The sequence below is a fragment of the Emydura macquarii genome, unplaced genomic scaffold, assembly GCF_026122565.2.
Source record: "Emydura macquarii macquarii isolate MOO-44397 ecotype Brisbane River unplaced genomic scaffold, CSIRO-AGI_Emac_v2 contig_2205, whole genome shotgun sequence".
NCBI classification, from domain to species: Eukaryota; Metazoa; Chordata; order Testudines; family Chelidae; genus Emydura; species Emydura macquarii.
The window spans coordinates 9,421,722-9,446,550 of NW_027132342.1; the positions used below are offsets into that span (position 1 = coordinate 9,421,722).

Sequence of the window (24,829 nt, forward strand, 5' to 3'; positions counted from 1 at the left end):
TGTCCCACATTCGACCCCTCTGGCTTTTCTTTCTTAGAGGTGAACTTCAAGGTAAGACTGAGACCAGCTGAAGAGCTGCATGGAAGAAGCTTGCACTGCTGCTGACCATGATATTATTGTTCTGTAGCTAAATATGGCGGCTTATATAAGCATTAAATCTTCTTCCATGTTTAAGAATAATAAAAATGGAAATTTGTCACCCATCTGGTTGAAGTTAAACTCTGATTGACTTAAGTGAAATCACAAAGCTTAAATTCTCCCAGTCTATATATCTTTAGGTATATTTAAGGCAGCTTGCACTGTGGTTTTTAGTGTGCTGCTTTTACAATTTAGGGGATCCTATGAAATATTGAACTGTGCTGAGGTCATGCAGACTTAAGGAAAAAACCCATCAGAAATGGGTAATACTGGACTGCTCACATATCTGTAGTATTAAAGCCTTCAAATTCAAGTTTCAGGAAATTAGATTTTTTTCCTCTTATGGATGATAAAGCCCAGAAAACAAAGTTCCACAATGGAAATGCTGACAGAACTTTCACTATATTGTCTCAAATGAAACACTGTGATTTTTAGTTTCTAATCAAATGCATACTTCTTTAAAATTCTGCTCTTATGTAACTTGTAAATCATTTTGGTGACAGTTCACAGGGAAATATAAGGCTAATATTGAGCTTGGCAATCTCTCTATTAGCAAGGAAAAAACGGGGGAAGGAGCTTTTTTTTCTGAACTAAACATTTTTAAAATCTCTTATCCAAACACTACACATGCTGGATAAAAATATTCTTAAAATACAAACTATGAATGTTTAGCAAGCAAGCAAATTGAAGTATGCTGCTGCTGCCTCCTTGTGGAATTTCGTGTATGTCCATCTGGAATTTCCTCTATACTCAGAATTGAAATGCATCAGCATGTTCCAGTTAATATCTATTTTAAAATATCCAGATGTCTTCTGTTCAATTAAAAATAGGAACAATGCACTGCAGTAGACAATCTGAAGTGTAATAGACACAAACTTAGATACAATAGCAATCAGTAAGAAAAAACAAGTGTTCAACTCCAACCCTGAGCTCACGTGCTATCAATTGTGATATCGGAACCTAAATTTCAGGGCTCCCAGGACCATGTAAAAAGAGGACTTCTTAGTCTCCATCATTGCTCAGATAAAACTCATTCAAATGAAATTCTAATCCATCAAATATTGCAGAAGAAAGTATTCTTTTTATAGAGCTAATGGATTTCACTAAACAAACTCACAGTTCTGAAGTAATTTCCAGAGGACCTGTCATATAAACAGAACTTTAAGAAAATTGTCTCTCTCGCTAGTCAGATAGTAGTCTTTTTTTTACTAACAGAACATTTAAGTCCATCAGACTTAAAGTTTGATGAAAACAAAATTTCATTTTCAACGAAGTCTTTTGTAGAAATCTTTCATTGAAAAACTTTTCAGCTTAGTTTTTCATTGACCTAGTGCTGTCTACATGGGGACATGGGCTGGCTAAACTACAACACTCAGAGGTGTGGATTTTTTACACCTCTGAGTGACATAGTTAAACCAACCTGATTTTTTTAGTGTAGACCAGGTCTTAGTCATTTGAGGGCAGAGGGTCCCAATGGTGGGGGATGATAGAGCAGTTCTCCAAAGAACTTACCTCTTCAAGTTCGAATCACTTCATTTTTGCCTAGGTTTAGCATTAGCCAGCTCCTCTTCATTCACAGCCTGATTGAGTAAGCTGGTAGGTGGTGCTGCTTATGTTTGACATAATGGAAATGTAGAGCCAGGTGTCGTTGGCACACTGCTGGCTTTTCAGTCTGTGCTGTTGTACCATCTTCATACAGATGTTGAACATAATGGGAGAGAGGATTAAGCTGTGTCAGTCTCTGCAGATGAGGGTTCTAAAGGTGGAGCAACACTTAACACTGACAACTCTCTGAATTTGGTCTGGTTCCTATTCAGCAAAGCACTTGAGTATGTGCTTATGTCCGCTGATGGACAGCTGAATAGGGGCTTCTGAGGCAGGACCTGAACTATTTATAGGCATTCCATTCATCCCTACAGCCTGTTGGATACAGTACAGTACAGAAGTATTTGATGATCAACAGTGCAAATGCCACAGAGAGATCCCACAGGGCAAGTCTGGTTGTACTTCCCTTGTCTATGGACAGGAGGAGGTCAGACACCACAGCAAGAAGTGTTGTCTCTGTACCATGCCCTAGCCTGAAGCTATGGTTGCTATCTCTGAAGTACAAAAAAATAGAACATCCGGGATGATCCTGAGCCCATAAAACTGGACACGTGGCAGTGTATTCTGAGCACCCTTACAGATTTCTTAGGACAACTACTGCAATCAAGGGTTGGATCCTGGGGAAATCTAGACACGTGGCAACTCTGCCTGAAGCCAAACAGAGGGATCCAGGAGACGTTAGAGACTCTTTTGCTAGTTTTTTTGAGTGGTTTGCTTAGAAAAGCAAAGACATTGGGCAATAGTCTGACAGGTTTCTAAAAGTCAAGTTTCTTTAATAGTGGTTGTACTATTACATGTTTTAGGCATTGACAAGCTCTGTCAGTAGAAATGCCACCCACCTGCCTCAGTGGGTGAGGGAAACTTGGGCAGACAGTGGAGGGGAACAGTCCCAGCATGAAGGGAGGGAGACACTGGCTGAGAGACACCAGGTAGCAACTCCCATTGGGAGTGTGTGGCACCCATTGGCCAGATGGGGGAAGGAGTGCTGATTGGCCAGCATTCCCCAGCTCCCAGGATTTAACCGGGCGCCGGGGCCATGTGGAGCCTCTTTCCATTCCACTCTTTCCAGCAGCCCCACCCTACCCACCTTAAGTAGGAATGGGTCTCTGGCCGGACAAATGCTGAAGATCTAGCCAATTGCCCATTTGGGGGTCAGTAAGGAATTTTTTCTCTCATAGGCCAATCAGCAGTGGACCAGGGAGTTTTCCGCCATCCTTGCAGCACCTTTGAGGCACAATGGGTTAAGTAGGAATGTGCTTAGTATCTACCTGAGGTACTAGGGAGGAGCTGTTTATTTGTTGCAACTTGTGGCTGGTTTCCAGTGGGGTTACAAGGATAAAACGAACAGTTCCCAGAGGTAAAAGACATGGGATTTTGTTGATGGGCCTTGAGCTCATGGGTCAGACCTTGTGGCCTTCGAAGGCTGAGGTCCACCCCAGCCTGCTACACCTTCTGTCCCCCTTGCAGGGCCAGGGTGTTAGGACTCAGTGAGAACCGAGTCCTGGGAGGTAAGCTGAGGAGAGCCTATCCCGAGTTATGGGTTTGCAGGTAAGAAGCCCTGTAACCTCTGCACTGGAACCAATTAAATACCTGGTGTGGATGATGGGCAGGTGGAGATGGCTAAAAGCCCCTCCCCCAGCCCGAGGGGAGGAGCTACTAAGGCTGGCCCTCAACTAAATTTGGGGGACAACAAATGAGAAAACAGGAGCAGGCATGAAGGTCAAAAGGTTAAACGGAAGGAACCTGAAGAGAACACCGAGCAGAGAACCCCGGAGAACACCCGCTGCTCCTCAAAGGAGTCTCAGGAGCCAGTGGATGCGGCCCAGAGGAACTCTGCCCGGATGCATGAGTGGACAGAGGAATGGAAATAAGCCCCACAGTTGCAGAGCACCTCCTCAGCCAACATCCTTTTCCTCAGAGAGTGTGGGTGATGGGCAGGCAGCACCCTTCCCAGTGCTGAAGTTTAATAAAAGTTGCAGACCGCCTCTTAATTCTATGCATGTATCTGTCTTCATTTTGCCACTATGTCCATATCAATTCTTAATGTTCTCTACTTTTCTTACTACCCAGGAAAGGCAAAAGCCAGAGCCAGGGGTGGTGGCTCTAAACACTTGTGTTTCTAAGATTATCTCTTGTGTAAATAGGCCATATTCTTGCAGGGAAGGCATTTTGTTTTGAGCCCTGTGTGTTTCCCATGATGACATCCTGTATGCAGGCCACCTTCTTTATGACATTATAGTTTCTTGCACTAAGTTACCTCCTTCACAGCAGTGACATAGGTTTGTGGGAACTCCTTGTGTAAGTTTAAGGAAGGACTGGCAGAGATTCTGAAGAAATTCTGGCAATTCCCTCTATCTTACAACTTCCTTCTGACAAGGGTCTGAATCATTACAACATGAACTGAAGACTATTTCATTGTGCACACATGGACTAATCTAATTTTTTTATGAAACCATCAGACCTACACATAGGTATAATATATTCCAGGCAATCAATAAATTCACTTAAACGGTCATTAAAGACTCCATGAAAGAATGACAGTTCCTAGCTGTCAATGAGTGAGCGAAAAAGTAAGCAGGGAGTCTCTCTTTTTTTACATAGATCAGAAATTAATTTGTTTAATTTGAAATTAGGATATTAACCTTAATATAGACAGAGTTTATGCTAATTGAGGGAACAGGTCATCTAAAGGGAGGAGAGGAAGGTAAAAGGAAACACTTTTGCACAGAACCGTTTAAATGCATAATGTTGCTCAGTTCTCCCCTTTCCTCTCCTCTAGCCTAAGGGCAGCTAATGGCTCAGTTTCCTTCTTCAGCTAGCTGTGTGGTAAACTTTGGAGGAAAGATCTGGCCAAGACTTTTGGTTAACCAGAGTTCAAATAATCAGTTCTATTGCACCTCAAAGTCAGTTGTGGTAAAAGGAGGATTAGAACCAGAGCTCTGCAACGTTTTTGCAACAAGACACCAAAGCATAAAAAACTTGCTGGGCACTAGATTCTGTCACAAGATCAAACATAAGCCTAGGCTTACTGAAAAGTTTGTGAACCTCTCAAGTGAAGCCTGGCAGAGACTTAGGGGTTTTGCAACAAAAAAACTGTGAGAAACCTGGCAGGTCTCACTGAATTACACTTCGAGCTTTTTGGAGCTGTGTGAACCTCAAATTCAATGAAATTTGGAAGAGGAAAATGGGAGTGGGGGAAGACTGTGTAAATTGAAACAAAAGAAAATGTTTTCACAAATGCTGGCAAAGCTAAACAGTTGAGTTTTGCCTGGCTCTAATTAGAACCGTATTTCCCATCTTTGGCAGCATTCAGGGCTCCCAAAAAAGTGTGTATATATTCCAACCTGCTGAAAGGAAAACGTGAATATAGTCCTATCTGTATATTGATCAGAATGCCCCTACACATAAAAATCCACAAAGAGATGATAGCACATAGACAGCTCTCCCCTCAATGCCCAGACTTGGGTATCTTACGAACTAGCTTAGCTTCCGTTACCCTACTGCACTTGCTGCTGAAGAGTTTAGCTTGCAATATTTATTTTTGCTTCCTAAGTAAAAAGAGGTGCCTATCCAAACAATTTAGGTTCTTCTGAAAAAATATTTAAAAATACAGTAACTGCAAAAATGTAACAGCAATGCTATGCCATAAAATATTAAATAATTAGGCTGCACAAAAATAAACCCCATTTCCTCTAAACATCACCGCCAATTATATTTGCTCCTGCAGAGAGCCCAATATGATATCCTTTGCAATTTTTTCCTGAAGATAAACAGATCTTGGATCTTTCAGACCATAGGGGATGCACATTTCAAAGCAAAGGACAACTCACACAGAATCCCCTAATAGTAGCCCCCCTTTCATTTGTGCTGCGTGGAAATCACCTCAATTGCTCCTGCTGATCTCAACTGTGGCTGTACAGCAAAGAGAGAGCGGCAACCTCTTGGATAGGAATGCAAGAGCCATATTTTGCGGCAAGCATTAGGTGGGGTTAGTTGAATATAGCTCTCAAGTGCTTATGTTGATTATTGCAAACTACTTAATGTAACAAATGTTTGGAGGCATGACCTGTTAAGGGCCTGAACTTGCATACTTCACCTGGGAAAAGTTTTCGGTGATGTGAACATCTAACCTGAGGGTGGATTCCAGGATCAAGCCAAGGAATCTTAAGTAGGCCTACATGCAGACTGCAGAACCTGTCACTAGGTGGTGCAACATTCCACAACACACACAACAGATCTAGCTGACAGCCTTTTTTTAATAACAGAAGACTGCTAGGCCAGCCGCAACAGTACATAAATGTCACAAAGACAATGTGCCTCCTAACAGACTTTCTTGCAAATGCATCATATCCATCAGCTAAAATAAATATACCCAAATTTTAATTCATTCTAGGGACTATAAAGTACATTCAGAATATACACATTAAAATACATATGGAGGAGACAGAAGAATGCAATCCTGAACGTGTAATGTCAATAAACGCATTATTAATGTTTGCCTATAGCTTTAAGAAGCCTTTCATGGCATTTGTTATATTTGTTTAATGTTAAAAACAACCAGTATGTTTATCCTGCCTGAAAATGTTGCACTTCAATCAGTTGTTTTGTAACAAATAAAGGACCCATACACCTATGAGTAAAGGTTGCAGGATTTTATCTAATGTAAATTAAATGAGAAAGATCCATTTCTAAATTTATCCATGTTTCTGTTACTTATGTATTAATTATTTGTTATTTAATACCAGGCCAAAGCATGCTAGGTGCTTCACAGATAATGTTTTAAATATCTTGATATTCAAGCATCCCACAAATGATAGATTGAATTCAAATTGCCACTTTGGGGCTGAAGCTATCTGTTCCTTCTGCATTAAAGTAGCTAAATACAGTCACTGTCACCATTTTAGAATAGGAAGAGGAGGATAAAGAGATAATTATGCTTTTTAGTTTTAATTTTGTGTGTTATTTTAATTTGTTGACTAAAAGAAAAAATGAAGAGACACTGCATAAACAGTGTATAAATCTGACTAGAAATCCATCATACTAGAAATAAATTGTTTAAGATTGTTTGAAGAAGTCTATATATGTTACAGCGCTCAGTTCAATCATTGTATTTTTAGGAATTAAGTAAAAAGTCCCTTAAAATGCCCCTTATAGCTAACTTGCCCTTTATTCAGTTCAGTGAAGGAAATTAGATATTGCTGTTCAAATTTTCAGATGTGTACAATTTATATGCACACTTCTCCACAAGTAAGTATGCAAGATGAAATTATGCACATGCATATAAATATGCACACTGGCAACCTCAACTTGTATGTGTTCATGGGGAATTTGTGTGTCTACACTGAGCACTTGTGAAAGTATCTGTTTGAAAACATGGACCCTGTCCTTTTTTGTGCATGTATGTGAGTGTTAATTATAAAAAACCCTTGAGTCCTGTTAGCACTTGACTTAAATTTACCAGTTTTGCTGGAGATTGGGACTGTAGTTAATAGTAAATAGCAGCAATATGTGAAGTGAACTAGAAATATTTTACACACAAATATATGAAACAGTACAAAAGTAAACTACAACCAAGGCAGAAAACAATGTATTAAGGTCCGCACTCAAACACGTATCAAAACAATACGGTGATATGCAGCTCTAAAGTCACAGTTGCTTTAGAAGTTATATATCATAGCTTATAGTGGGTTGTTTCATACAATGAAATAGATTTTTAAAATAATTATTCACATGATTTTACACAATTTTTGTGGCACATAAATATATTAATTCTTAATTCAAAAGAAAGTGATCTCTCTTAGGTGCTTTTAATGCAACCATTGCTATTATATTATCTATTACTTTGGGCCTGATCCTACTCCGGCTGATGTCCATGAACTTCAGCAGGAGCAGAATTAGACCCCTCTGTAGCACTTAATTAAACATCACAGCATCTTAATGTTTGCAGAAGGGAGGCTGATTTGCACAAGGCCAAACAGTGGGTGCCAGAACTAAGACAGCCCCCAACCTGATTTCCAGCCCCCTCTATGCAACTCTCTCTCTCTAGAAAACTATTGTGTCTGTATCTAACTTCAATGAGCAATAAAAAAGTCCCATCCTCCTACCAAAAGTGTACCAACAGTTTACAAAACTATATTGTCTAAAGCTTTTAAACACAATCAGTCATACTCTCCTTCATGCTCTGCCAAATTCCCAGTTCCAGGGAGTCTTCCTTTATTTCATGACACCTTTAAAAGTTTGTTTCTCTCTTTAATTAAATAATAGCATCTTTGTTTATGAAAATGTTTATTCTCAGCTGCAACGATTATATATATGAACTTCCCAACTTCTCTGTTTCAGCTAGCTACAGACACTGTTCCATACTACCCTAAAGTAGAGTTCTCTCAGTCTAGATTGGAAGCTTAAAAGGTCATGACTCCTACTATCCATCTTTTTGGGGATGTCTACACTTGGAGCTACAGGTACGACTCCCACTTTCAGGAGACATACTTGCACAGGCTCTCAACAAGCTAGCATGCTAAAACAGAATGTAGCCACAGCAGTCTGAATGGTGGGCGGGGCTAGCTGCCCCAAACACATGCCCACCAGACACTAAATACATACTCTGGCAGCTAGCTACTCGTGCTGCTCATACTGCCATGGCTACACTCTCTTTTTAGTGTGCTAGCTCGATGAGAGCTAGCACTAGCATGTCACCTCAAGCTGAGACTCTCACTCCCAGCTCAAAGCACATATCCAACGTGTAACCCACGGGTGGTGTGTCACAGGTTCCCCTCAGAGCCTGATCCAGTGAGGATCCAAGGCCATTTTAGCCCCTCTTTAGCACAATTGTAACAGTTTATGCTTTTAGCGATGATGGTCTCAGGTTCAATCCTCAAAGTTTTGTCCAAAGCTGCTGCCGTCACATTAGCACAAAGAAGTGTGATGAAGAAAATTGTCTCGGTATGAGACCAAAAAACAAGAACAGTAAAATTAATAAGGAATATAAAGGATATAACACTATGTCAAGTATGAGTTTTCAGCCACTTAGAGAAAATTCCTCCAAAGAATATAAAAAGGTCTGGTAAAGCCAGGAATAGCAATACAGAATAACAAGATCTCACCTATCCATAAATATGTAGCCACATTATGGCAGAAGGATGTTTTTGTAAGTAAATAAAGAACAAATTGAAGTGGCATCCTTTTATTACTTATCATTATACTTTGCACCAAAGATCTCAAAGCACTTTACACACATTTATTACCAAATCCTGACAACCAGAGCTGGCTATCATTTTTTGTTCAAGATTGTTTTCAATGAAAAATGACCATTTTTTCCAAAGAGAAAAATGTTGACAGAAAATTTTCTTTTTTCCAAATTTTGTGATTTTGTTTTTCAACAACAAAAAATTCAGTATTGCCAACTCAAAGTGTTCCTGCATGATATCATCTTAAAAGTCAGGAGATTTTTAAAAATAGGTTTTGGATTATTTTTATTTGCATTCTGAATTTTAAGCTGTTAGAGTTCACATTTTCAAGCTTTTCTCCGCAACCATGAAGGCTAGAAACCTATCTTTTTTAAATGAAAATTTAGATTATCGTGTACTCACATGACTCCAGGAGCCAAGGCTTTAAAAATGGTGTGAAATGTTGTGACATTTGTGATACAGTTACAAGATTTAGCAATACTGAGGATTTCACCTATGTGTGCAGTTGCTCAGGTGGCATAGGGCTTCCCTCCAAGCCACTGGTGTAGGAGGCGTGGCTGGGGGGACAGGACAGGACATGGCCAGAATGTCCTCCCTGTACTCTGCTAATCTCTGGCTGCCAGAATATCCACTGGGGGCTGTTGGTAGCTGTAACAATTTTCCCACCTCTTAGGCGGATTTTATTTACCAGGTAGACTGTCTCGGTAACCAGACAATTGGGGGCAGAGATATAATGGGCATCTTCACTCCAAACCACCTCAACTACACTGAGCACTATAACAAAGGATCTGGCCCAACATCCTTTTCCAATTTACTATTTCATAAATTGCCAAGTAACTTTGCAAACGATCAAAAGGACCACTGTTGCTTGGTGAACTCAGTAACCATTATTCAGAAGTAATTAATAGTTTCTTTGATTTAGAAACAGTACTAAGTTCCTTTTTAAATTCAGTATATTTATCTCTCCAGTATATGCAGCCATGCCATTTCAAGTAAGACTGCTTTGAGGTTTACCTGAGCTAAAAGAATGCTATTCCTCAATCTTAATATAGAAGACAAGTAATAATTAGGAAAAAAAATACTGTCTGAAGAACAAAGAACAAAAACAGCATTGCATCTGTTGTTAAAATACTGAGATAAAATAAAACTAGACTTCTACCATCCCAGTTTCCTTTACAAATGGTAAAGATTAAATGCTCTGATTTATTTCTTGTTTGGCACTGTCACCGGCTCGCTAAAAAATGTTTTTGCCAGGTCATATTCTGGAAAACAAGGAATTAAAAAAAAAAAAATCCTGCCATAACAAAGTTAAAACAAAAATGGCTTCTCTGAATGTACCTTTTAATAATACAAGTATCAAATAAATCAAATGTAACTGTATTGTCATGTATGCCTCTCTCAAGATGAAGTCTTCAAAGGTTGAGCTTTGACCTAGGGTATGTTTTTCTGGAAATAGTTATTGGAGCGGTAGCATGTCCCGATAATAAGGCCCTGGAGTAGGAATCGGGAGATCTGAGTTCAGTTCCTGGCTCTGATATGTACCAGTCATTTTATCCTACTGTGTCTCTCTTTCCTCCCACCCTTTGCCTGTCTAGAATGTAAGCTTTCACTATGTGTATGCACAGTGTCTAGAACAATGGAGCCTCAACCTTGTCTGAGGCCTCTATGCACTACTACTATACAAATAAATTATAAAAAGCTTACTCTGTGCCGAACCCAAGGAGAGTATCTCAAAAGCCACCATAACAGAATGCAAAACAATTCTTTATCCATTTCTCTTTTGTTCTGCCAAAACCACAAACAAAGCAAAAATAAAGGTAAAATAGCACATTTAGCTTTACATTCCTAGCAGAACTTTGATGGCAATCACAAATCGTGGCTTATATATACTTCTCTTCTCAGCTAATAAAATAAACCAAACATTCCTTTCCAACAGAATATTCCAAACATATTTCATGTATATTTAAAATATTGGTTATTTCCTCCATCACATTACTGAAGCTTTTTAAAAAGGAAATTAAATAAGTTTAACAGTAATAATAATACCTTGGAACTTCAATAGAACCTTTCATTCCAAGATCTCAAAGCATTTACCAAACATTCATTAATTTATTCTCCCAACACCCTGAAGTCATAGTTTAGCATTCCTATATTCATTTTTCATGTAGGTAAGCTGAGGCACAGAGTGGTTATGTGACTTTATATGATATTTAGCTGAGGTTAGTCCTGCTTTGAGCAGGGGGTTGGACTAGATGACCTCCTGAGGTTCTTTCCAACTCTATGATTCTATGACTTTTTAACAAGTCTCTGAGAGTTTTAACATTGATTTAAGTTGGATCAGGCCCACATCTCATCATGGGCAGAACTGGGCACAGAACCCTGGAGTCCTGACTTGGAACCTCCTTCACAACACTGGCTCTGTTAGCACATTTATAGAATTTTTAAAAGTTACATTTTTGTATCCTGAAACATCTGGGTAAGGATGAGTGCAATTGTTCTTCTATGTGACAGTGTAGTGCACTGGGAAGTAATGAAACAAAATTAAGCATAGGCATAAAGAAAAATGTAAATAATTAAACAAATTAAGGAAGCTATCAATTATCTCCTATTACACACAGAGTTCAATATAAAATAGTAAAATAGTCTCTGTATAAGCAACCCTTTAGAGAATTTTAATTCACAGTGTGAATCATTTTCTGTCAGACAAAATTGTTCTGTGATTGTGTGTTCCTTAAAGGTTTATTTTGTCACCTCTTCTCTTAGATTTACTATTATGGTAGTCCCTCAAAGGCCACAACCAGGACCATAGCCCCATTGTGCTGGGCACTTCACAAATGCAGAGGAAGAGATAGTCCTTGCCCCAGAGAGCTTACACCTTCCATAAACAGCATATTTGCTTGCCTCCTTCTTAAACCCACTATTAGAAATGCTAATCTCTTTATTTTCCATATTTGGAGAAAGCTAGATCTGGAATTAATTACAGCCACTCGCAGTTAAATCCAAACAACATGAAGGTTACAGTATATGAGCAGACCTTTGTTATGTCTTACATTGTATCCTATTACTAGCTGTGAATTTCGATGTACTTACACTTTAACTCAAGCTCATAATTGGAAAATGGAAGGTTTTATAATGTAATTATAATTTCATGCAAATGACAGAAACTACTCAAGTATTTTTACCTACAGTAGTAATGCTGTTACTTATGGCGGGGGGGGGGGAGGGGGAGGAGGGGGTTGTTTCTTACACTGAATTCATGCCTTTGAAAGGATTTACATCAGAGATACTCAAGAATGATTCTCTCTGTTTCCAGATACTACCAGTTTCATTACCCTAGTACCCCTTTTGTTTTGTGGTTTGAATAATGTCCAAGTTTCCATGTCTGAAGTGAATCTCAGATGGTTCTCTCTTTTCTTTTTTGTTTAGCCTTTGTTTTATAAAGTGCCCAAAATTATTGACAAATTGATTCAAACTGTGTGAGCCCAGAAGAACTTTAATAGAGTGTCCAATTCCTGCATTTAGACATGCTATTAAGGCACCCACATTTCTAAATTGGGACTCTCCGCGTATCAATTATTATTTGTTGAACACTGACAGTATGCTTCACTCTGTACAAAACAGAGGCAGATTTGACCTGTACCCTAAGAAGCTTTTGTTCTAAAAATCAAGCTTCTTTCTAAATATATGCAACTATACTTTCAATTACATAGCACTGAGTTAATGAAACCCTTTATTGTATCAACTGTTTGAGATTCTTGAGAGCATTTTGCATACAACATTTTACACATGCTAAGAAGAAATACCAATTCCTTTGCATTCTTACTATTTATTATTTTTGCAAACACTCTAAGGATCTACAGTCTAAGGATTTGATCCTGTAAATACTTATTAACAGGGGTAGGCTTACTTCCATGAGTAATTCCACTGAAGCAAGCACTATGCCTAGTAGATATGTAGTAGTAAAGACATAGCACAGCCAAGGACCGCAAACAAAGTAAGATGTTGGGGGCTGGGAAACTGCAAGCATTGCAACTGTAACAGAATAGGATATCAGTTATTGTACATACACATATTGTTGGTTCCTTTTTTCTTTTGGATATACTCTACATTAAAGGAGCAAAGTCCAGCAACACAACAGGAGAAGTGGAGTGAAGATCAGAGGACATTGTTGAAAGGCTAACTGAAAGAAGTGTCGAGGAAGAATTTGAAGGCAAGTAAGGCTGCATGGCATGGGATCCAGGAGAATATTCTAGGCACAGATATGGTTTAAGAAAATTCACAGAGACCAGCAGAGGAGTGACAAGCCACACTGCTCTGGCAGAGAAAAGGGTGTGAGCTGGGGACTAACTTGGAGAATATATATAGGAAGGCACACAGCTGGTATTGGTCTGAAGGTCAAAATGAAGAGTTTAAAATGTGATGTGGAATGAAATCAGAAGCCAATATGCAGAGATTCAAAGGTGAGATGTGAGTGACTGGAGGAGTGATACCACTGGCATGGTAAGCAAGAAAAATGACTTTTGCTGAATCAACATGGATAGATTTGAGAGGAGAGATGTAAGAATCCTGAAGGTCAAAGAGGAGTAGGCTGCAGTAGTTAAGGCAAGAGCCGAGATGGGTAAGAATCAGTATTTTAGCAATGGAGATGAAGAAAGGACTTATTGTGGAGATCTTGTTGAGAAATAAACAAAGATCCAACAGCAGCCTGGATGTTGTGGGGAGAAGGAAAAGGTATTCAGGCGTGACACTGAGGTTGTAAGCCTGTATGGCTAATTTGGTATCTGTTTATCTGAGAATCTGTCTCTCTCTCTGTGGGATAATATCCTAATCATGATCAGCAGAAGTGTCTGTACCACCTCAGTTTAAATGGGAGGAAGTAGCCAGCAGAATGTTCTCTTTGACTCTGGGATGCATTTGTCATAAAGATTTGTTAATCTTCCAGGCATATGATAAACTTCACCTTTATTCATGGTCATTTGAGGTTGGGGGCGGGGGGGTTGATTTTGGGTTTTAGATGCAGGTAGATAACCAGTTGCTTGAATTTGTGTATTGAATCCAGTAACTCGAATTTGTGTACTTACTGCTGCTATTTAAGGGGTAGGCAATTTGGTGCTATACAATTCTACAGAAATAAAAAGGCAAAGAAAAAGATGAGGTGGTGGAACTATTAGCTTTGACAAAAAAGGGAGACGGGCTCTTTGGAAATAGTTGAAGCTAAAGAGTTCCATTTTAGGTCCGTTCAGTTTGACCTGGCAACTAGACATCCATGATGAAAGTTCAAACAAACAGTTATAGATGCCAGACTGACCGCAGGGGGGAAAAGGTCAGGGGAATGAAGGAATGAAGGAATATAGGAGTCTTTGGCAAAGAGGTGGCAATTAAAGCCAGGAGAGTGGATGAGGCCATCCACTGCAAGGGTGTGTTGAAACAAGAGCAGTGACACATGGGATGGAGAGGAACCACTGCGTAAGAAGATGAAAGAACGTTCAGAAAGTGGGGAGGATAATCCATCAAACCCAGTACCAAGAAAGCCCAGGGAGGAGATGGTCAAAGAGAAGTAAAATGCTGGCTGTTTTGAAGGTTGCCGCAAGATCAAGGAGAATTAGCAGAGAGCAAGCTCCTTGCTCTTGGCCAGGAGCAGGCCATTACTGACAGGTCTCAGTAGAGTGGAGGGGATGGAAGCCATATTGCCCAGGATATTTGAGCTAGATCAGAGAAAACTGAGGCAGGGAGAGTAGACTGCATGTTCAAGACACTCAGAACTGAAGATGGAATGAGAGATGAAAGGGAGTGAAAAAGGTGGGAAGCGACAAGGTTGATGCAAAACAGTGGTTAGAAGGGGGAAACACTACAGAGTCAGAAAGGAGGGACATCATAAGGACTTGTTCTTAGGTATAATTTGCAGCAACATAAGAGCAATGTCTGTCTGTGGAGCAATTGTTTAAACAAAAATACTAAAAGGCAAATCAACATTTTTCAGTTTTACTTCAATGGCACTGAACATATTGCCCCCTTGCCCTCTCTCGAAGTTATTCATTTTGAAACTATACAAGGTCAGGTATGAGAAAAGTGTAACTGTTACAGAACAGATGTACTCTGTTTGCTATTAAAAGAAATATTTTTCAAGAATGCTAAGGGCATTATGTACGTGTTGTTAGCATTTTCTCTTGTAGTACTATATAAATAACAATAGCTTACCCACCCACATACAGTACATTTAACATGTGTTGAAGACAAATTGGTAAAATAAATTCTCTTGTCATGGAAAATAGTGAGAACAACATGGTGATGACACCGAAACTGTAAAAGATTATATTTCTAAATGTTCCAACATCTTTGACACATTAGTTCTGCGATTCTAACACTGGATTGAGATTCATATTTTCCAGACTTAATAGTATCCTCTTCCATGTTTTTTCTTATAATGTAAATGTAAGTGTTCTTATTTTGGATTTTTCTGTGTTGTCCCAGTTCCACAACCTTAGTACGTGATGTCCACTTCTGCCTGTGCCAATGCCTTTTTTCCACTGCCTACTTTAAGATGACAAAAAGCATTCCTTTTGTGTTCAATAAAAAAGAGTAAATATTTTCATCACCAGGGTAGTCTTGCAGGCAAGTTACACATAAATACATAATATTAGCCTTGGTAAAAAATGGGATCTTCCAATTTATGAGGGACAATCACTCACTAATGCGACCTCTCCTAGTTGGGAGAAGCTCCCTCCATGAACATCCTGAAAGCTACCTTACTGTCCTTCTTAAAACTCTTCTTTGCCATAATGCCTACAAAAAAACCTGACAGCAGTCAGGGAGTTGGTGTGCTGAAACCCCGATTCCCATGCTGACCAACAATATTGTCGTTTCCTATACCCTCCAGTCTCTCTCTCTATCTCCCTGCTGACCCCTTATACTTAGTTTTTAAGCTTGTTGGGGCATCTTTTTGTTCTGTGACTGCCCAGCACCCAGAGAAAAAGGTCCTGATCCATAACTAAGGCTCTTAAGCAGTATCACAATACAACTAACAACAATACGAATGCCTTTGTTGTCTATTTTAGTAAGTCACAAAAGCAGTCTGGTAAGCCTGCATGTAGTGCTGTGTGAAACCCACTTAATTCAGTTTGAGTGGGTTTTGCAATCTTAAACCAGTGGATTTTTTTGGTACCCATGTTAATCCTGTTGGGTTTGCTAGGCATTTAAGATTCACATAGAACCAAAATTATAAGACTAACCCATATGAACCCAAGACATATACTGTGATGCTGTCTGTAGTAGGAATGACTGTTGCCAATATTACAAAATTGCAATAAATATCATATAGGAGAGGCTATGCAAGATACTGATGGAAAAGTCATGATTCGCTAAGATTGACAAACACATTTATATGTATGTATCAGTTTTGTATTATAAATTCTAATGGTACACTTGTATTTCAGACTTGTGCTGTGTTTCTGGGTGACACCCCAGACAGGATAACAGAAGCACTAAACCTGCTTAATGACCCATCAAGAGAATTCAAATGTATAATGAATCCAGTGAAAGAATCCAGGGGCTACACCTTATGAATCACCAGGACATGTAAGGACATACCTGTGGACAGGGGACTCGGAGGCTTTTCCATGCCTTGTGCTGTGTGACTGTGTCTGGGACACAGGAAGTACAAGCCTCATGGCCAAAACTATAAAATGCAGCTGCACTATTTCCATCTTGTCTTCATTCCTGCATCCTACCTACCTCTGGATCAACTACTTTACATCTGAAGCTGTAAAACAAAGGATTGAGACCCATCCAGGTACTGGATGTACACCAGAGAAACTGCACAAGCCTGCAAATTCCACAATTCTGCTGAGAATCTGATACATATAAATGACTTCAAAGTCCATATATATCTGATTGCTTTCACCATTTAACATCTCTCTTCTTGTTTGTTTCTTTCCTTTTATAATAAACCTTTAGTTTTAGTTAATAAAGGATTGGCTGGCAGTGTGGTATTTTGGGTAAGAGCCAAACTTATATTGATCTGGTAATATGGCTCACCCTTAGGGGATCAGGAAAACATTTTGGTAAAGGGAATAGAGTTTAATTAACTTATCTCTTTAATAGATCTAGTTGCTGATTGGAAGCCAGAGACTGAAATGCAGGAAAGGGGCTGGGTATCTTTTGTTCTAGCTTCTTGATAACCAGTGTGGGAGATCAGAAGCACTGATTGTGACTGGTCAGGGAATCTAACTTCAGTGTTCCCCAACAGTGCTGGGAGAATCTGCTTTCCTTTTGCAGCCTGCCCTGACCTTGGCATTTTCAGGTGGGCTACCCTAGGCACGGATGGGTCACATATACAACTGGTGAGTTTTGCTACTGTCACTTTTTCCATTGTCAGAGATTCACCTTTCCTCTAACAGGCCCCAGGACTCCCACCTTTGAAATATTTTGAGAGGGTTCAGGTGCAGAGTCTTCAATCCTTCTCCTGTTCCATTGCATTCAAAAAGGGACAGCTGCTCCTTTCTTCTCCCTGCCTCACAAACAGCAAAGTTCAGGAAACACAAAGTGGCTTGGTTTGGGGTTTTCTTGTGGGCCTTTCATACAACTACATACCTGTGTGAGGAAAGGACATCCAGTATAAACTAAAGGAAGTTACAGAGTGCTCAGCACTTTTCAAAATCAGTTAGATGCCTCAATAGGAATTTAGGGTCCTGACTTTTTTTTTTTTTTTTTTTTTTTTAAAGTCTCAGTCTGTCTCAGTAGTGTAAACTATAGTCAAGCATTTAACATTCATATGTGCAGAAGCACTGTGCACTATGCAGACAGAATGAAAGCCACAGAAAGAGCCAGAAGAAAAACAATTCAAAGATTTCAAAGTTCTTGAGTGAAATCCTGGCTCCACTGATGTCAATGGGAGCTTTGCTATTGAGTTCAATGGGGCCAGGATTTCACAGCTTGAATTGGGGGCAATGAGCTGAGATAATCACTTGATAGGGATTAAATGCCACAGTATGATACTTGTATTTTGGCATTATAACTTCTGCAACTGCCAGAATGCAGTGGGATTGGGTGACCCCAGTTTCCTCTTCTTCTGCTCTACATGGACTATGAGTTGTGAATCTCCCTGGAGACAATATCTGGTGCTTCTAATATACTTCCAGAATAGAAATTTGCATTATTTTTTTTAAATGCTCAGTTCTTTTTAGAATACATTATGGGCAGTGGATATTTCTGCACTTGCTACAGCTAGTGGCTGTGATCTGATCTTCTCTAGAAGTAACTTGAAATAGATCTGCACTTTCTGGGGAAATTTTGCCCCTGTGTATTTCTTCCCATACAGGTGTTTTTAATATAGGGTAAAATCCCACTGATGTGCTCAGAGAAGTTCAAAGGAAGAACATGCAAGGGCTCTCTCCCAGTGCACCCAAAAAACTGTGCAGGCATCCAACATAGCATTACCCTGATTGCTGGGTGATGAAGCTGATTATATCAGCTGGTGGTGTTCCACAGCTGTAGTAGGAGCAGATGGAGAAGGGAAGCAGCAGACAAGCAGCAGCTTCTAGGGGTTGAGAGGATCACAAGTTGCTCCTTTTTGATGCAACAGTAAAAGTGCAGCTAAGTATGTTACCTGACCTTGCTACCTGTATGATGACTCATGGTTTTCTGAGCAGCTGCTAACACTCTCTCTCTCCCCTTATCTTATTTGTCTATGCAGGTATGTATGTCATGCTTCTACTTGTGATATCCAAGCTCCTTTTCCTACATACCTTTGTTTAAAGCAGGAGATTTCTTATGTCAGTGATTCTCAGGCTGGTACACAAAGCCATAGCAGGTGCTGTGAAAAGCTCCTTTTGTCAGACTGATGAAGAACCTATCAGTCTCCAAGCAGCAATGCTTCTGCCTAGACATAACCCACTCCACAATTCTTAGAACAGGATTTTAAAAAAATTAATATCTGAAGTGAGGATTACATACATATTATGATCTGCTTACCCTTTCTTAGCTTCCCTACAAATACACAGAATCACACAACATTCCCTCGCTGGTTTACTAACAAAACATAATTCAATATCCACTTAAATTCAAATCTACCAGCCCTCTTCCACAGACTCCACACTTTCTTTCTAAACCCATCGCTTTCCTATAGTCTTTCCCAGTAGAGGCTTCTACTATTGCTCCCTGCAAGTACCTACCAGGACTTCCATCTGCCTGGTACAGTGAGTCTTCTCTACATCCTGACCCTAGGTCTCCTCTCCACTCACACAGGCCCTTTTTTATAGGAAGTGTCAACTTAGGGCTGCAATCACTTGACCTGAGACACAGGGCACTGAGAAACACCCAAGGATCAGCACCTGTTACAGCTTCTAAATAGGTTTGGATTGTTGGAAAATTGGGCCAAAATTTTAGGACCCTAAATACAAATACCCAAGTTTGAAAATTTGGCCCTTAGGCTTAGTTTCTCTCTTCACTACTAAGACTTTTTGTGGCCAGCTGAAAAAAAGAATAGCCTTTTTCCTCACCCTGCATAATGTTTCAGGTCTTATTTTGTCAGGTGGGTTTTTTGCTGCAGCCTGAGCCACAATCAAATGTACAGGTGTCTCCAAATCTGGAGAACCATTAGAAGGACACTATTAAGATGCAAAATGACTTAAAAGTGTTTTAAAAAGTGCAAACATTGCATTTAAAAGAGTTGATTTTCCTCCTCTCTCCTCAATACTCCCCTAATATTACTTTTACATGTAAACACAATCTCACTCCTATAGGGAAGGATTCAGAGGTTCACAATATGGAAAATGTTGGAAAACAAGGGACTTAAAAATAAGTTATGGAGCAAATAATACACTTTCAAATGTACATCTGAGTGGTTTTTTTTAGATCAACTGATGAAAAGGTCTGTATAAGAACTAGGTATTACTATTAATTTTATCTAGTAGACCCAAAGTATAAATAAAAGACCCACCCATTTTCAAATATCTAAGATTTGAAGAACTGCAGGATCATTTAGACTTAGGAGTTTTTACGCTTTTGTGACTGTCTAAAACCACTGGTTCCCAACCTGGCCCCCGGGATCTTTCAGAGTGGCCCGTGGCTCCCCACCCACTGGCTGCAGAAGAGAGCCGCCGCCTAGGGACCCAGGTGGAGCACACAGTTTCCCTGCTGCAGCCAGGGTGACGGGAGATACTCCTCACTGAACTCCTTTCCTCTGGCTGCAGTGGGGAGAGAGGGGGGCTGCTGGCAGAGACTGGTGGCCCTTCAGGGTTGTAAAAGGTGTATCTGTGGCCCTCAAGCCAAAAAGGTTGGGGACCATTGGTCTAAATAATGTAATAAAACAAGCTTGCTAACATTATTGTTGGACTACAACCTTCTGAAATTCAGAGTTCAGGTTAAAAACACAAGCAGGCACTAGAGCCTCAATTATTCATATTCTTATTTTGTAAGCTCTTTGAGGCAGAGACTTGATTTTTTCCTTTGTTCGTATAATGCCTACCACAATGGACCTCAGATCCTGATTGGAGTCACTGGATACTTTGTAATATATATATTGAATTATATCTTGTGAAAATAAAAGGCACTGTGGTAAGAAGTACTAATATTTATAAAGTATGATGGATGAGCGATCAGCATGACTGTTTATTATTATTTCAAAAAGTCCCCAACCATCCATGTAGCAATAGTTCCCACTTATCCAGTACCTTTTATATGAGGATCTCATAAAGTCTTTACAATCATTCATTGATTCACAACATCCATGAGGGAGGGTTCTATAATTATCCCCATTTTACAGATGGTGGGGGAAAAGGTAGAGATGTTAAGATCAAAAATGGGTGGCCATTCTCAAAAATTCTGACTTTTATGATTTGCCCAAAATCAGACAATAAATTAGTAGCAGAGCCAGGAACAGAAGAGAGGCGTCTTAACTCAGCCTTTTGCTCTAACTGCTAGATGGGCATTCCCTTACCGCTGAATTTCCTTGTCATGATGGGTTAATACGATTGTATTGTGTGCTTCTGCGATTTAATTGTTATATTATTAGAGTAAGTAAAATAAAGCTGCAGCTTTTCTTTTGCCATATTAGTGCAGTTTAATTACATTTGGGAAAGGCGAAGAGGAGAGTGGGAGCGTGCCAACATTAATGCTGTCTGTCATTCACAGCCCATTGATGACAAGGAGTTGAAAGCTTGGCAGTTACTCTCGTAATCAGCAACCTGGCTGATGACGAATGGAAAAGATTATATGAACTATCCAAAAGCCGGGGGAGGGAGGAAGTTCTCCAAAGAAAAAACAGAACAAGAACAAAGCGGGGGACAGGGACCCAAATCCAACACTAAGCCCTTTATATACACTTTACATGAAAGACACTGTATAAAATAATTGTAGTATTCAATGAAAAATTCCATTAGAAACTATATCTAATGTACATAACAAAGATCCACATTCCTAAAAATACAAGTACAAATATTAACAGTTGATTGTTGCTAAAAGCAATTTGGAAATATAATTTTTTTCTAATTGAATATATTTCATTGATGAAAAATGCATCTTGCTAATAATATGGATGGTCTCTCTTCAATTTTATTTTTCATTGCATTAGCAAAGGAATCTGTGGAGCTTTTCAAAAAATATAGCTCCTGGTTTTCTGAGATGAGGATGAATACTGTTATTTCCTATTATTAATAATGACATGAAATAGGCATCCATCTGCTGCTCTGGGTATCTCTGATATTATTTAAAATAATACAAAACCCCCCACCCCCAACAATCAGCAAAGCTCAAGAAAAACTGCAGTAAACCATAACTCCCTACAAAACCCCATGGAAAGGATTTTCTCCACCAAAAGTCTGTGCCCCATTAATAATCACCCTCATCAAACCCTGTGTTAATGGGGTTTGCATGGGTACATAAAGGGGAAAATAGATTCCATTGTGGTTGTGGCTTATCACATACAGTGGATGATTTGTTTCTGCTTCATTTGTTATATTCTAAGTGTAATAATACTTGGCCATCCCCTTTTACTGCACCTTGTAAAGGAGTCAGCCACTTCCCAAATGCCCCCTCATGGCCTGGATTTCTTTGGGCCACCTTTCCTCGGTTTCTCCTCCACTCAGGCTTCTGAAGTACTCTGCAAAGATTTCACTGTTTCTTGGGGTCTGGTTTATTGACATAAAATAAAGTATCTTCTGCTCCAACTCCAAGTTGGGCACAGCCCCTCCTCCCTGATGGCCTGCCTTTCTGCTCCCTTAGGCAGGAGTTTAGCCTTTTCCTCAGGACTCCTTCCCTGCTGCTATCTTCCCGCAGCTGACCGGAGGCCTTAAAAGAGCTTCCTTACTCTCTTCAATATCTGTAGGAACTACTACTACCCATTTGTAGTGCCTTATCCCTCCAAGCCTCTTCCTTATCTACTGCAGGCCTGACTAGGTCACCTGACCTTCATTCTCCCCACTTGGAGCAGTGAGTGAAGCTTGCCATAGGTAGACTGAGGCCCATCTCACCTTAAGAGGCCAGCCACCCTGTGACATACCTCCATGATAAAAATCATGCTTGCTTGCGGTGCTGTAATGTAGTTACTGTGCATACTGAGTATTCCAGACAACTTCATATAATCATTCTGTGGGATCCTAGATGCATGCCATTCAATATGTAGCACAGACTATTTTTTCTTGTGCTTGGTTAGGTAGAAGCCTTATAATACTCACAATTACTATGCCACTGTTACTTTGGAAATAAATGCCTGATTTTGTATGATTGTTTTATGTAGATCACATGCTGCTCAGGAACTATGTCATCTTTTGTGTCTTGTACAATGCCAGAGACACCATTAGTGCAGAAATAATAGATAGGTTTTCAATAGTAATGATAAGCAGCTGGGGTCAATTTGATGTTTATTAGTGGATAATGTTGGTTGTGCCGGTTGTGGAAGGAATATAATACTATCTATGGCTCATGGATACCTATTTAAGATCCAGTCTACCTGGATGTTCACACTATATGGAGTATAAACACTTAAGGTTCCATATTTTAGTTGAGGACAGATGGAACAGAAGTCCCATTAGTTGAAAGAGGCAGTTCAAGTTTTAAGTGAAGAAGCCTATGATAACGAGAATGAGGTGACTTCCAAATTTTGTGTAGGGTGTTGACTATATATTTATTATTACACTTTCCAAATATATATAAGAGATCTCCTTAGAAATTCTTGTGGAATATTTTAGCTACTCCCCAAACTTATTTATAAATCTATCTGTGTAAAAACAAAATCCAGGGTAATACTCTTGCCTATATTTATGACACTGGTATTCTACCACTGCCTAGAAAATAGCTCCTTTAATTACTATAAGATGAAGAGGGATATTCATTATGATTCATTGAAGGTTAATGTGATAAAAAGTTACAAAATACAGCCCCAATTCTTGGAGTTCATGCACACAAGTGAGTCCTAGTGCCTGCACTGAGCTTGTTTGCATGGTTCAGCTTGCAGGACTGACTACCAGTTTAGCAGTAAAAAGACAGATATTTGAGATCATCAGCCAAGGAACGTAGTTTGCAAAAATGTTTGTGTCCATTTGCCATCAAAATCTCATTTTCACTGACATTTTCTGACCTGCTTTCTAGTACTTACATTCTGCTTCAGAGAAACTAGGCAACTTTTCCAATCAATTTACTTAATGATCTGTTTGCAGTTTCCATTGCAAGACAGGTAAAATACTAAGCAAAGAAAGTCTGTACTGCATACCTGTCAGTCTTCCTATGTTGCAATGTGGGCACAAACCTGCTCAAAGGCACGACTGTTTCCTCACTCTGCCTCTCCACTGCCCTCCAAATGTGATTCTACAGATCACAAAAGTCCTGTGTTTTCCATTCTCCATGTAGTGCTTTCCAAGCGTCCTCTTATATTCCTGCATAGAATGCAATTGGGATGAAGTTGAATAGGGCTCTATAGAATTTACTAAAAAAATAAAATATAATTCAGAATTACAATTTCTACATATTTCTTAGCTATCAAATAGAATCTATAGCAATTTGTGATTCTCTATTAAAATCTAAAGGACTATACAAAAACATAAAGAAAAGGAATTTAATATAAAATGATGATAATTTAGGACTGTTCCCTAAGGGTCCCCTCTGTTCCACCACTTCCTCCAAACATTACCTCATCTTAATTTCCCCCTTTACCTTCCTGTGCAACATGGGTAGCTCTTGAATATTACATAATTTGTAGTTTTGGACAGGGCTTATACCAGGAGACCCCAGCCATCACACCTTGCACAACAGGGAACTCTTGCGTTTGCTGTCTTTTTCACACTTGTCTCTCCCTTCCTCAGCAGCGTGTCCTCAAGAAGCTAAATCCTCCTGCTGCTGCCTCTTCTCCAGAATCCCTACCCTGGCTAATCACCGTGGAGCTAGACAGTGCCATGGGGGAGGGGTCTGCACATCAGCCACCACCAGAGAGCTCAGACAGAAAGACAGCTAGAGTGTCTTTGATTCAATAACTCCATCTTTAAATTGGAAGGGAATCCAGCAGCAAGATGGGACAAAGACAAGAAAAATTGCTCAGATGTGGGATTTTCCACTCGGTGTAGAACAACTGAAAGGCAGCTAAAACATTCTGATCTACAGTTAAAAATTAGTATAAGAAAATGCTGACCTGTTAACTCCCATCATCTCTTATTCTACAACTGACCCAAATCATAACACGTTCAAGCTTGACTATGGTTTTGTTGACATGAAAGTATGATCCCATGCACTATTAAACAAAGGTTGCAACAAATATAGCTTTTTGTCTGGTTTTGATCCATTAAGCATCAATACCTGGCAGACACCAAATCTGAAATTGGATATGATAGTGACTTTACAGGGAGGGAGCTGATCAGCAGAAGAGACTTATGGGGCTGAGGAAGACATGTTTGGTGGGTGAAGGATTTGGGAAT

At 39.6% G+C, this 24,829-nt stretch overlaps 1 long non-coding RNA gene across 3 annotated transcripts; it reads right to left on the reverse strand.

Moving 5' to 3' along the window:
• Nucleotides 1-1,655: 1,655 nt before the first annotated feature.
• On the reverse strand, nt 1,656-19,142 carry LOC137160420 (uncharacterized). Of its 3 annotated transcripts, none has more exons than XR_010921871.1 (4): nt 19,100-19,142; nt 18,366-18,465; nt 17,343-17,519; nt 1,656-1,827 (listed from the first exon to the last, which is right to left on the reverse strand). It is a non-coding gene; the product is annotated as an uncharacterized lncRNA (long non-coding RNA). The 3 variants fall into 3 exon arrangements; XR_010921872.1 differs by lacking the exon at nt 1,656-1,827 and adding an exon at nt 14,929-15,464; XR_010921870.1 differs by lacking the exon at nt 1,656-1,827 and having other exon boundaries at nt 17,276-17,519.
• Nucleotides 19,143-24,829: the final 5,687 nt, after the last annotated feature.